Genomic DNA, 14217 nt, shown 5'->3' with positions numbered 1-14217 from the left:
TAATGAACATTAAAATAAACATATTGTCATTTAGAGCATTCATTTGCAGAAAATGAGAAATAGCAATAAAGACTAATAAAGAAATAACAATGAAGATGCAGAGCTTTCAGACCTCAAATAATGAAAAGAAAATAAGTTCTTATTCATAATGTTTTAAGAGTTCAGAAATCAATATTTGGTAAAATAATCCTGGATTTTAATCAGTTTTCATGCATCTTGGCATGTTCTCCTCCACCAGTTCAGCTTGGTTTAATGGCTTGTGATCATGCATCTTCATCTTGATTATATTCAAGACGTTTTTAATTTGGTAAAATCAAAGAAACTCATCTATTTTAAGTGGTCTTTGTATTTTTTCCAGAGCTGTATATTGTTCAAAACATCACCTTAAAAGACATACAGTTAAGTAACTTATCTTAAAATGTTCTTGCTGTACTTTCTTTGATAACGTAATTATCATGAGATCTTATCAACTTCTTCTTTACGAAGAGATGCTGGATGTAGCATGAAGCACTTTTTAAAATAAAGGTTGTTTTTGCTTTTTTACGTAGTGCTTTTTTACGTGTTGCGCTGATGTAACTGCGCTATATTTGCGGCTTCTTCAGTGTTGATGTCACCCTTCCCATCCTTCTGGCTACTGCATGCTTGCGGTGAAGGCAAGTCCCGCAAACAGTCACTATATTTAATATGGGAGGTTATAAATCATGACCTTGTGAGCTCACCAGCCACGGCGTTCAGAAAGGACATGCCAGTCTGTCTCCTCACGCCAGACCGGAATGAGCCACGAGCCACGGCGTAACCCTGCACTGCTCTTCAAGAAGATTCCTTCAGTGAACACATGAGCTGCTGTTTTAACGTCCTCTAAAGTTATGTAGGTCTGTCACAATCATTACATTATTGATTAATTGTACAATATATGGACATATCCTCAAGTTTGCACATTGTTTTTACTCACTGAGACAAGCTTTTTAAACCTAATGGAATTTAAATCTGAGTTTTCATTGGTTAGTTATTTTGGCTCCTCTGGTCCCCTGAGTAATTTTTTTTAAACTTTTTTTTAAAACAATGCTTTATGTATATATATATATATATATATATATATATATATATATATATATATATATATATATATATATATATATATATATACATATATTAGGATATTTAAGCTTTTTGTATTCAAATTCCAATGTCTAATTATTTTATTGTTTTATAATCAAATAAAATAAAGTTAATTTTCCTTTAAAAGTAATTTGTGTTGGCAGTGTATTTGCAATAACTTGGCAATATGACGATACAAGAGTTATAATTCAATATATTGCGATATACAGTAAGTACCACATTCTAAGGAATATTTGTTCTTTATTTGTATTATTTACTACATTGTAGATTAATATTAAAGACTTAAAAGCTATAAAGGAATACATATGCAGTCAGCAAAAATGTTTGGCTCCACAAACACACCTGACTTAAAAACTCAACCCAGGTGGTTTATCCAGGTTTAGCCTAAGCAGAGTGAAGGCAAAGCAGAAAGAGCTTTAAGACAGCTGGAGAACCAGTCCAGGTTCTCCAAAGTAATGCCAAAAATGGGCATGAAAGCAAAAGCTGTTATTTTGAATAATCTACACTATAAAACCTATTCTGGCTTGTTTATCACTTTTTTGTTTACTTGATAATTGCATATGCATTTTTTTATCGTTTATATATATATATATAGTCTTGATGTCTTCAAAATGAATATACAATATAGAAAATAATAAAAAAAATAAAGAAAAAAACATTAAATGAGAAGGAGTGTCCAAACCTTTGACTTGAACTGTATTGCGATTGTTTAAAAAACATTTTAGAAAAAAGAACTAGCACAGCATAGTATAAAAACACACTGCTATATTTATTAAATCTGTATAATAGTAAAGTACATTTTTATGCAGTCAGAACAGTGGGCTTTATCGGCAGAGTATAAAGTTGCTGTCTAGGTGGGCGGGGTTTATACACAACATAAAACTGTACATCTAAAGTAATAATTAAGAATCAATACTGTGTTTTTAAAAACTGGTGCAGTATTGCAAAACAAACTTTTTCTATATGACATGATACAAATGGGATTTTTTAGTATTTTTCTTAGTAAATGCATTATGTTATTATTGTTACCACAAAAAGAAAATATTGTTTATTATTAATCAAATAATTGTACTTTTAATTAATTTTTAATCGATTAACAGCCCTAAAAATGTACATCTTAATGACATCCTTAATAAAGTTTTTTTTCTTAATGTTTTTTTTTTTTTTACATGTTAAGTTAGCCATCGCCTCTTTTTTAAATTTGCTGCTGATGTAGCATTGCTGAGTAGCATCACAGTGTGCTCGGAGAAAAGCACAGTGAGTCAGTTCTGATACATCAGCTCACAGACGCCTGTGCTGATTGACATTACCCTTGGATTAATGAGGGTAAAGAGCACCATCTACCCACCCAGAGAGAAAGCAAGGTCAATTGTGCTCTCACATGCCTCCGGCAGCTGATGACAAGCTGCAGGACTGGGATTCGAACCACAACCTCCTTCTGATCATAGCGGCAGTGCATTAGACCAGTGTTTCTCAACCAGGGTGCCGCGGCACCCTGGGGTGCCGTCTGGCTTCATCGGGGGTGCCGTCAAAATAATGCGCCTCACGTGCATATTTCCTTTCCAGAGTCAGCTCGTGTCGGGGTGTGTCCCAATTCACAGGCAGCATACTCTGAAGGATGCGACCCACAGAGGCGGTGTATTACTGCGCAGCTGTGACGCAATCTGTCTTCTAATACAGCCTCTGAAGGATGCAGCCCTTAAATTGGGACACACTGTAAAGTTTTTGTCCCCCACGCGATGCACGCGCTATTTTATTTCATATTCCGCCAGCAACAACCCTCGTTCTCACCTGAAGTTCTGCGCCAGCACCCACCCCCCCCACCCACCCCCGTTCTCACGTTCCCACGTTCCGTGTACTGGGGTGCCGTGACATCTCGCATATATTTAAAGGGTGTCGTAATAGAAAAAAGGTTGAGAAACGCTGCATTAGACCACTGAACCACTCAGACTCAATGAACTTCTAATAATGAAATGTTTTTGTGTCTGCCTGTCTTCTGTTGCCCATGAGAACAATATGAAGAAACGTAAGAAACTCAACACCTCCTCGGTGGGCTGTACGGCAGCGGTCTCCGGATGACTGGCGTAAAGTCAGACAGGATATTGCTGAGAGCTCAGGCATTATAAATAGTCCAGAGAGACGAAGCTGCTGCTGAAACGTTGTCTGTTTGATCTACGAATAGAAGTGAGAATCCCACTGTGGCGTTAAGCTGCTTCATGAAGTCAGACCCCTTCACATTTAGGAGTGATTGATGAGCGAACGGCGCTCGGTTAGTTCAACTGATACGCATCTGTTTACTGCATGTCAACTCCACTCAGTGCTTTGTAATTGTTTTGCTGACAGGTTATTTTAAGTGTTTGGACTCGGGGAGAATAGGCAGTAAAATAGTTTGTATGTTGAAGTTGATGTATTGGTAGATGTATGACAGAGATCTCTTGGTGTTGTATAGGAGGTAGGGTTGTCACAATACCAGAATTTTGGCTTTGATACCAATACCAACTGCAGTTTCACGATTCTTAATACCAAAATGATACTTAGAAGAAGGAAAAAACACAACAATAAAATGATCATACTTTCTGTCTAATTGCTGTATTAGATTTCTAAACACAGATTTCTCAACTTGTTTTTTTGTTCTTTGGAGGATTTAACATATTTTCTGTGAATCAAATTGCGCTAATTTGACTCATTTAAAGCTAATAACTGGGTTTTATACAGTATTGAAAACATTAAACGCTAAAAATTGAATCGTTTGTGACGACGTAGTATTGAAAATGCATCAAATGTTCGGTGCATCATGCAACTCTAATAGGTAGGGGTGTGACAAGACACTAATATTACGAGACGAGACGAGACACGATACTGGGTTCATGAGAACGAGACGAGATTTAAAAATTTAATTTTAAAGAAAACATCAAAAATTAACAGACTGGTTTCTCTCACACATTGATTCTATAAGAAATAGAAATAAGAATTAAACTTTCTAGGTCTTATACCGTTTATTGTTTCCACTGGAAAGCCAAAATGCAGCCAGACATACAACTTAAAAGTAGCAGAAGCATCTTCTATGCAAATGCCCGAATTTGCCCCACACTCGCTGCTATCGCTACTGTGTTGCCAGATCCTGCTCAAAAGGTTCAGACAGTAACTGGAAATGGTACAAAATACAGTGTAAACACTTGTGCAGTAAAGTCCCATGACTTCAAATGAATTAAATGAGCTAAAATATCATTTTAGTGTTGTAAAAAAAAGCTAAATGAAAAAATAGTATATTGTAAAAGTTAAAGTTATTTAAAAAAATAACTGAAAAAAAATCATATATTATTTAAAGTGGCAGTCCATATTATTTTTGTTTCTAAACTGAAAGCAGAAGCATTTCTGAGTGGAGATGGGATAAAATATTGTGTTTAATGGTACCAGTGTATGTTGGAATGACCATCCCTGCTAAGCCTAATATATTTCATTCTAAAAACTGGGGTGTCGGATGCTTTTCGCGGGAGTTATTCTGGCCACGTCACGCATTTCCGTGTACTTACGTCATACGTACAGCCTCTAAAACAGAATCAGGCTCAGTTTTACTGAATGCGAGCGGCTGGTGGAGCAATGGAGACTTCAGAAGAGAAACTCAGAGCTCGGCTCATAAAGTAAAGTTTCTGACTGAGCGCGCTCTCTCTGACTGAACATAACCTGGAATCGGATTCATCCGCTCTCTGAAAAGAGACCGCATCACACACGGCCAGTTAAAAATGATTCTTCCGCATGCTCTGTGCAATTATTCATTCTCACCAGAGAGGGCCCTAAATTCCCCAAGTTCAAAAAAATTTACAGACAAAAAAACATTTTTTTAGCAAACAATTTATTGGTTAATACGTTACAGCTGGTAAGTAGTAATGGAAATAAATGAAAAAACAAAATGAACAAAAGAAATTAATAAAAAAAATATGTCAATTTCCAAAGACTTTGTCTGTAGTAAAGCAGTGCTGGAACAGATGGTGTTACAGCTCTCGCAGCATTTACACACTTACACACAGCACATTCACACTTTCATCATTCATAATAAGTAGAAAAAGACAGAGAAACACAGAGAACTCTGTAACTATTAAAAGTATCATGTCTTTTTTACAGTACAGTTTTTTACACCTTCAAAAGACTCTTGGAAACTGAAGAAAACTGGTATAGGAAGAGTCACATCTGGCTGACCCACATGGCAACAACTTAGACTTTAACCGTTAGCTCAGCTTAACATGATTGGACCTAGTCTCAGTTTCAGCAGTGAAGAGAAGAATTAGAGGTCTGACCGTTGATAAAGTGCAATATAAAAAAATACATTGATAAGGTGAGAAATAAAGCTGCTTGTCTGGGTCATACAGCACTGCTTTTTGGACATCTAAACAATAGGGGTGTTCTAAAATTTTGGCCAGTAGTGATAGTAATATAATACAGGAAATTGACAAATCCTGCACCTAACAGCTGGGGTTATGCATAGGGCTCAGCCAGGATCTACTACTCACTCAACTAACAACAATAGCAAAACCACCACAATCTGATACTGGCTCGACAAGAATCCAGAAGCACAGCCTAACACTATGTTCATGGTCCATTGCCTCAACTGCCAAGTAACAGACCTACCAAAAAATAACCTATGAACACATAGAATCCCTCCTTAATCTAAGCTCACTTCCTTTAACTATGGCAACAACACACTTACCTAAGCACAATCACACACAATAAATCACATTATAAGTTGCTTGAGCAGAACACAGCAACCACTACCATCTGATACTGGCTCGACAAGAATCCAGAAGCACAGCCTAACACTATGTTCATGGTCCATTGCCTCAACTGCCAAGTAACAGACCTACCAAAAAATAACCTATGAACAAACAGAATACCTCCTTAATCTAAGCTCACTTCCTTTAACTATGGCAACAACACACTTACCTAAGCACAATCACACACAATAAATCACATTATAAGTTGCTTGAGCAGAACACAGCAACCACTACCATCTGATACTGGCTCGACAAGAATCCAGAAGCATAGCGAACTATGTTCATGGTCCGTGCCTCAACTGCCAAGTACTCAGACGTCTACAAAAACTCATGAGACAAATTATTACAAGAGCAGGACCACACCAATCCCCTTCATCCAAACTCTAACACAAACTTCAGTGCAAGCTCTTCTCAGGGGTCATCAGGCAGGCACCTTCCTTCGTCAGTGTTTCGCTGAATTAGGCCCATATGTACAAACATTTTTGAAACATTAAAAAAGCCATATTATGAAAAAGATAATCTGTTTTGTTATGTTGCTTTATTTTTTTCTATTATTATTTTTTACTTTGTACCCCAAAGTTTCTTCCTCCAGCTCTGTCTATCTTTGCCACTGCCACTGTCACTCAATGGGAGTTTGCCCTACTGGAAAAACCAGCATAAGCTGTGTTTTGGAACCTGGTAACTGGTTTCTAGCTGGTAACTGGTTCATAGCTGGTCAGCACATCTAAAACCAGCTTGTAGCTGGTCTGTACCTGGTAACTGGTTTCTAGCTGGTAACTGGTGTATAGCTGGTCAAAACATCTAAAACAAGCTTGTAGCTGGTCTGTACCTGGTAACTGGTGTATAGCTGGTCAGAGCATCTAAAACCAGCTTGTAGCTGGTCTGTACCTGGTAACTGGTGTATAGCTGGTCAGAACATCTAAAACCAGCTTGTAGATGGTCTGTACCTGGTAACTGGTGTATAGCTGGTCAGAACATCTAAAACCAGCTTGTAGCTGGTCTGTACCTGGTAACTGGTGTATAGCTGGTCAGAGCATCTAAAACCAGCTTGTAGATGGTCTGTACCTGGTAACTGGTGTATAGCTGGTCAGAGCATCTAAAACCAGCTTGTAGATGGTCTGTACCTGGTAACTGGTGTATAGCTGGTCAGAACATCTAAAACCAGCTTGTAGATGGTCTGTACCTGGTAACTGGTGTATAGCTGGTCAGAACATCTAAAACCAGCTTGTAGATGGTCTGTACCTGGTAACTGGTGTATAGCTGGTCAGAACATCTAAAACCAGCTTGTAGCTGGTCTGTACCTGGTAACTGGTGTATAGCTGGTCAGAACATCTAAAACAAGCTTGTAGATGGTCTGTACCTGGTAACTGGTGTATAGCTGGTCAGAACATCTAAAACAAGCTTGTAGATGGTCTGTACCTGGTAACTGGTGTATAGCTGGTCAGAACATCGAAAACCAGCTTGTAGATGGTCTGTACCTGGTAACTGGTGTATAGCTGGTCAGAACATCTAAAACCAGCTTGTAGATGGTCTGTACCTGGTAACTGGTGTATAGCTGGTCAGAACATCGAAAACCAGCTTGTAGATGGTCTGTACCTGGTAACTGGTGTATAGCTGGTCAGAACATCTAAAACCAGCTTGTAGATGGTCTGTACCTGGTAACTGGTGTATAGCTGGTCAGAACATCTAAAACCAGCTTGTAGATGGTCTGTACCTGGTAACTGGTGTATAGCTGGTCAGAACATCTAAAACCAGCTTGTAGCTGGTCTGTACCTGGCAACTGGTTTCTAGCTGGTAACTGGTGTATAGCTGGTCAGAACATCTAAAACCAGCTTGTAGCTGGTCTGTACCTGGTAACTGGAGTATAGCTGGTCAGAACATCTAAAACCAGCTTGTAGATGGTCTGTACCTGGTAATTGTAGATGGTCTGTACCTGGTAACTGGTTTCTAGCTGGTAACTGGTGTATAGCTGGTCAGGACATCTAAACCAGCTTGTAGATGGTCTGTACCTGGTAACTGGTTTCTAGCTGGTAACTGGTGTATAGCTGGTCAGAACATCTAAAACCAGCTTGTAGCTGGTCTGTACCTGGTAACTGGTGTATAGCTGGTCCGAACATCTAAAACCAGCTTGTAGATGGTCTGTACCTGGTAACTGGTGTATAGCTGGTCAGAACATCTAAAACAAGCTTGTAGCTGGTCTGTACCTGGTAACTGGTGTATAGCTGGTCAGAACATCTAAAACCAGCTTGTAGATGGTCTGTACCTGGTAACTGGTGTGTATAGCTGGTCAGAACATCTAAAACCAGCTTGTAGATGGTCTGTACCTGGTAATTGGTTTCTAGCTGGTCAGAACATCTAAAACAAGCTTGTAGTTGGTTTGTACCTGGTAACTGGTTCATAGCTGGTCAGAACATTTAATTTAGTATAATGTTAAGAATAAAGAAATGGTAAAATTGCTCACTTTCGACATATGATATGTGTTCTAGGCTCAAAATATAAAATGATGTTTATGTAAATATAAAATTTGCAAATCATTGTATGTGTGTGTGTAAGATGCCACGAAAAAAGTATTTTCCCCCTTACATTTTCCCCCTTACACCCCTTACAAAATAGAAAAAGCTTTTTCTTAATTAATTAAATCATTTAAATTATTAAGGGAAAAAATACCTACAATGGTGTTTTAGGGCCAATCTTAAAAAAATATAATTGACTTTAAGAAAAAAGTCTTAATATTATGAGATTAAAGCATTTTCTGCTCATGATCTGTTACAGGGCTGCTGTGATTACCATCAGTTATCTACATTTCTAACCCGCTGCTTATTAATGCTCTAGTGTTACAGTGCGCAGATTTTGTGGAAAATGCTCCTTTCCCTCCAAGCGCCGTTCCAATACTGCAGCCCAAGTAGTTAGAACTACATTTGCCAGTACTGTAGAACATTTGCCAGAACTACTGTAGCCAGTACCTCTTCTATTTCTTCAGAGGTGTCTATGAACACAATTAAAACACTTAGTTTTAACTCTTGTAACATTTACAACACAAATCTACAACTAAACAACCAGGGTTAAGAATTTTAACATTGTGGATTATATGTTATATGTTATATATAATTTAATGTATTTTTTTTTTACATATATACAGTAGACTGTTATGTACTACATAAATAGTTGAAAATCCACCTGCATGTAAGCTACTTTTTCCATCAGAAAGTAAAAAGCACATTAAAATAACTACAACCATCATCAATTTGTCTTATTTAGCATGAAATGTTTACTTTATTGTAATCTGACTGAAACAAGACATTTCTTCTGTGTCTACAACTGATAAAACAGCATGTTTACAGAGTAGCACTGTTAGCCCTCACCACCAAAAAAGCACAGCATGAAATAATATTAAAACTAAAACACAGTATCAGTAAAAGCTTTTACAAGCCCCAGACTAAAATGTATCTTTCAGTTTGGGGCAATTTACTGTTAGCTAAGCTTACAAACAGCCATATTTTACACTTAACATGATATATCTACACATTTAACCCGATCGCTAATGCTAATTGCTAATGCTAATCGCTGCTAGCTTCCGCCTGCTAGCCTACAGCTTTAGCAGTTAAAACAAACACTTTAACTCAACTTATACCTCACATATTTACACTCTCTTATTAAGATTTTAAGCTTCTTACAAAATATAAATACCCACTGATTTACCTGTAATCTGTCTTTTCCAGTACTATCTGAACCATAGACTGTATATAGCTGGACAGAGCATCGTCTCTCAAAAGTGAAGCCACCACAGGTCGGGCGCCCCCTGCTGTTCGGCTGCAGAAAGCTGTGTAACTCCACCCATCCCCATAGGTTTCAATGGCAAAACAGACAACTTTCAAACACGTTTTTTTCTAATATACTGTAATTCTACCTCCATTATTTAAATGCAACAGCTAGTGTAACCTCTGCTTATATTGTCAAATTTTTATATCCCCACAGAATTCGTTTTTTAAAACGTTATTCAGCTCTATTCAAAAAAGGTGTGGTTATTGTAAAAGGGCTGGTTATGGGCGGGACCAACAACAGACCGTCAGCTCCGCTCCGCCCCGCTCTGCAGTCTGTGACCACGAGGCAGCCCTCAGGGGCGGGGTTATTTAAATGAGTAGGTTGCTATCCACAGTCTTTCTCCCTCCTCTGGTCTCTACTGCGCAGAATCGGCTGTCAGGATCACCAAAATGGCGGAAGATTTTGGCTTCATTTTCACTGAATGAATGGGAACGGAGACACGGCGTCCATCTTTTTTTACAGTTTCTGATCTGAACTCACTGGAGCTTCTCCAGTACAGCACAGACAAACAGCACAAAAGATTCGTTCGAATGAACTAATCTTTTGAACGAATCTTTTTAGTGAACGGATTCTAATGATTCAGTTTATCTAAAAGAGCTGCTGTGCCCATCACTACTAGTTAGCTTCTGTAGAGAATAAACCAATTCCAAATAGGTTTTTGTAGTTCTTGTAGAACAGTTAGAACTACATGCAGGTCGGAAAGCAGGTCATGGTTCTCAAAAGAGATGTCTTTTACGTGTACTATGTCCCTCACTCCATCATTGATGTAATGTATGTACGCAAACATTTTCTTAAAAGCAAGGATAAATGTAGCGAGTGTTAACCTGCTGCAGCACAGTGACAGGAGATAGTCAAAAGTGTTATTATTTTAATAATAATTGTTTATGTTAATAGTACTATTAGTGATAATAATTGTTCCTTAAAAAACCCTAACATATACAGCTCCCGAAAAAAAAATGTTCTGATTTTAATCTTTATAGCTAAATGTATACGTGTTTGAATAAAATGAACATTGTTATTTTATTCTATAAACTACTGACAACATTTTTCCCTAATTCCAAATAAAAATATTGTCATTTACATAATTTATTTACAGAACAATGTCGTTAAAAAATGCATGTAAACTGTATTATTAAATATGAGGGTTATTCCACCAAATACTGATTTCTTAACTTGTTGAGTTAAAACTTTAGTGTTGTTGTTTTTAAATAAATATAAACTTTCTGATTATTCTGATCTGAAAACTCTGTTTTTTTTTGTTTTGTTTTTTTTGGTATTTTGGTCATTTCTCTTTTTTTTAAATAAATGCTGTACATGACAGTATTTTTATTTGGAATTTGGGAGAAATTTTATCAGTAGTTTAAAGAATAAAATAGCAATGTTCATTTTACTCAAACATATTCAAACGTATAGCTGTAAATAGTAAAATCAGAAAAACTGATCATTTTGATGTAGCCTCTTTTTCCAGAGCTGTATATATAATAAATATAAACTATATATAAACTGCATATACTTAAACATAATAATAATTATTTATTTTAATACTATAAGTAATAATAGCTGTTCCTTAAAAACCCTAATATATATGTATATAAGGGTTTTTAAGGAACAGCTATTATTACTTATAGTATTAAAATAAATAATTATTATTATGTTTAAGTATATGCAGTTTTTTATGTGTCGCTTTTTTAGCTGCTCTAACTGGTCTACCATCTAACCTTGCTGGTCTTCCAGCCTCGACCAGCTGCTCTAACTGGTCAACCAGCTGACCTTGCTGATCTTTCAGCCTCAACCAGCTTCTCTAACTGGTCTTCCAGCCTCCACCAGCTGCTCTAACTGGTCAACCAGCTGACCTAGCTGGTCTTCCAGCCTCGACCAGCTCCTCTAAATGGTCAACCAGCTGACCTAACTGGTCATCCAGTTGACCTAGCTGGTCTTCCAGCCACTGACCAGCTGACCTAACTGGTCTACCAACTGATCTAGCTGGTCTTCCAGCCTCGACCAGCTGCTCTAACTGGTCTACCATCTAACCTAGCTGGTCTTCCAGCCACTGACCAGCTGACCTAACTGGTCTACCAGCTCTAACCAGCTTGTCCAAGATGTTCAACCAGCTAAACCAGCTACATACCAGCTCGACCATCTTAGAATCCAAGCTGGTATGAGCTGTTTTTTCCAGCAGGGTGATGTTCAATGTTTCATGTTTTACATATTGTCTGAAATTATGTAAAGCTGCTTTTCAACAACCTTATTTGTTAAAAAGTGCTATATAAATACATTTGATTTGATTTAAAGTCAGGGTCAGTAATCTGAACAACAATTGAACAACATATCTAGGGGTTGAATGCAGTCCTCGGACAGATTCTTAGTGATATCAAAAGATCAAAAATAAGTTTTAAATGGCTCAGAGTGGGTTGGGCAATTGGCCTTGTAAACTGGGGAGAAAATGGAATGAAAATTAGAAATGAAATTATATTGAAAAAAAAATTAAACATAATTTTACCATTATTTAAATATTTTCTGTTATGATTTTCTGATAATAATTACTGTCCAGCCCTACTTTAAATATATTGCATTAGTTTGATATAACATTGAAAATGTTACTGAATTAATGGATGGCTGTGGTTCAGGGTCTATAAAATGTCCCATATTATCTAACACACTGTCCCATATTACCTAACACTCACACTGTTCCATGACACCTGAATCTAATCACTAATCTCTCAATGCCCATGACAGGGGCTACTGACACAGGATGCAGGAGACACTACACTAAACATCAAAGACCCCTGAGGGATTATAACAGTGTTATCTAACTATGAATTGCCTGACTCGGTTGTCATTTGCAGTTGCTGATTACATAACAGCTTATACACATCCTATTTCACATGTGCTTGGTAACAGTATACAACCCCAAAACAGACAAACACAGTGTTTCCTCCATTTACTCCAATTTGATTGCAGGTAAAAATATAAACCCAATATATTAAATGATTTGTCTGCTCAACTTTATTTCATTTGTTAATATACACTGCCTGGCCAAAAAAAACGGTCTCACACACACTAATATTTGGTTGAACTGCCTTTAGCTTTGATTACAGCTTTAAACATCCACCGTGACATCATTTCCATTGCTTCTGCAATGTCACAACATTTATTACTGTCGAGAGCTGCATTAATTTTTCTGCAAGATCTTGAATTGATGAAGGGAGATTTGAAGCACTGCGCAAAGTCTGCTCCAGCACAAATGATTCTCAATGAGGTTAAGGTCTGGACAATCAATGTGTAAAATTACAGTCATATGAAAAAGTTTGGGCACCCCTATTAATCTTAATCATTTTTAGTTCTAAATATTTGGGTGTTTGCAACAGCCATTTCAGTTTGATATATCTAATAACTGATGGACACAGTAATATTTCAGGATTGAAATGAGGTTTATTGTACTAACAGAAAATGTGCAATATGCATTAAACCAAAATTTGACCGGTGCAAAAGTATGAGCACCCTTATCATTTTATTGATTTGAATACTCCTAACTACTTTTTACTGACTTACTGAAGCACACAATTGGTTTGGTAACCTCATTGAGCTTTGAACTTCATAGCCAGGTGTATCCAATCATGAGAAAAGGTATTTAAGGTGGCCTATTGCAAGTTGTTCTCCTATTTGAATCTCCTCTGAAGAGTGGCATCATGGGCTCATCAAGACAACTCTCAGAAAGTGGTTCTCAGTTTAGGATCAGCGCTTCTCTGCACGTTTAGTATTTAATTATGGTTATTAGTTTATACTAATTACAACACCTGAACCAAATAATCAACTAACAACTAACTAATCAACTAACTACCTGCCCTCACTGAGGCGACAACCAACCATAAACACCAATTTATTTTACTGCATAATAAAGACGTGTTACAGCTGGTTCTGGAGGATCACTGACCTGTTTTAGTGATTTTATGCTGTGACACACTCTCAGCTCTCTTCAGTAAGGGTAGTTAGTTCATTATTAGGCTCAGCTGTGTGTTAAAAGCTCCTAACTTACAGCTGGAGTTCTCTGGTGTTGCGCCAAAAACAGTCCCCTGCTAATCTCTGCAGCGGCGCCGGGAGGTCAGTTCACTCCGCTGTACACTCTAAAAAACAGAGGTACGATATGAGTACTTTTTTGTACTCAAAGGTACACTCTTCATAATTGTACCCTCAAAGGTACAATATTGGTCTTTACAGGATCAGATTTGTTCCCTCTGAAGTACAAAGTCATTTCTAACAGCAATAAGTACAAATTTGTACCATTTACTAATAAACTAATATACTAATAAACAATATATATTTTATTTGCACATTTTTTATTTGAAAGCCAGACAATTTTGAATCATTAAGTTTTTGAGCCATATTTAGTTGATGATAATGTTTATAATCTTTATAATCTTTACTGGCACAAAAAACATGGGTACAAAAAAGGACTTTCAATGAAAGGTACTTTTTTGTACCTCAATATAAGGTACAGCCCCAGCGA

At 37.2% G+C, this 14217-nt stretch overlaps 1 long non-coding RNA gene across 1 annotated transcript; it reads right to left on the bottom strand.

Annotated features, from left to right (window-relative positions):
- Nucleotides 1-6608: 6608 nt before the first annotated feature.
- Nucleotides 6609-8153, bottom strand: LOC125781043 (uncharacterized). The gene is made up of 3 exons (XR_007424090.1): nucleotides 7898-8153; nucleotides 7603-7738; nucleotides 6609-6658 (listed from the first exon to the last, which is right to left on the bottom strand). It is a non-coding gene; the product is annotated as an uncharacterized LOC125781043 (long non-coding RNA).
- Nucleotides 8154-14217: the final 6064 nt, after the last annotated feature.

Source organism: Astyanax mexicanus, chromosome 14 (assembly GCF_023375975.1).
Source record: "Astyanax mexicanus isolate ESR-SI-001 chromosome 14, AstMex3_surface, whole genome shotgun sequence".
Classification (NCBI taxonomy): Eukaryota; Metazoa; Chordata; class Actinopteri; order Characiformes; family Acestrorhamphidae; genus Astyanax; species Astyanax mexicanus.
This window is presented reverse-complemented; position numbering and strand designations above follow the sequence as displayed.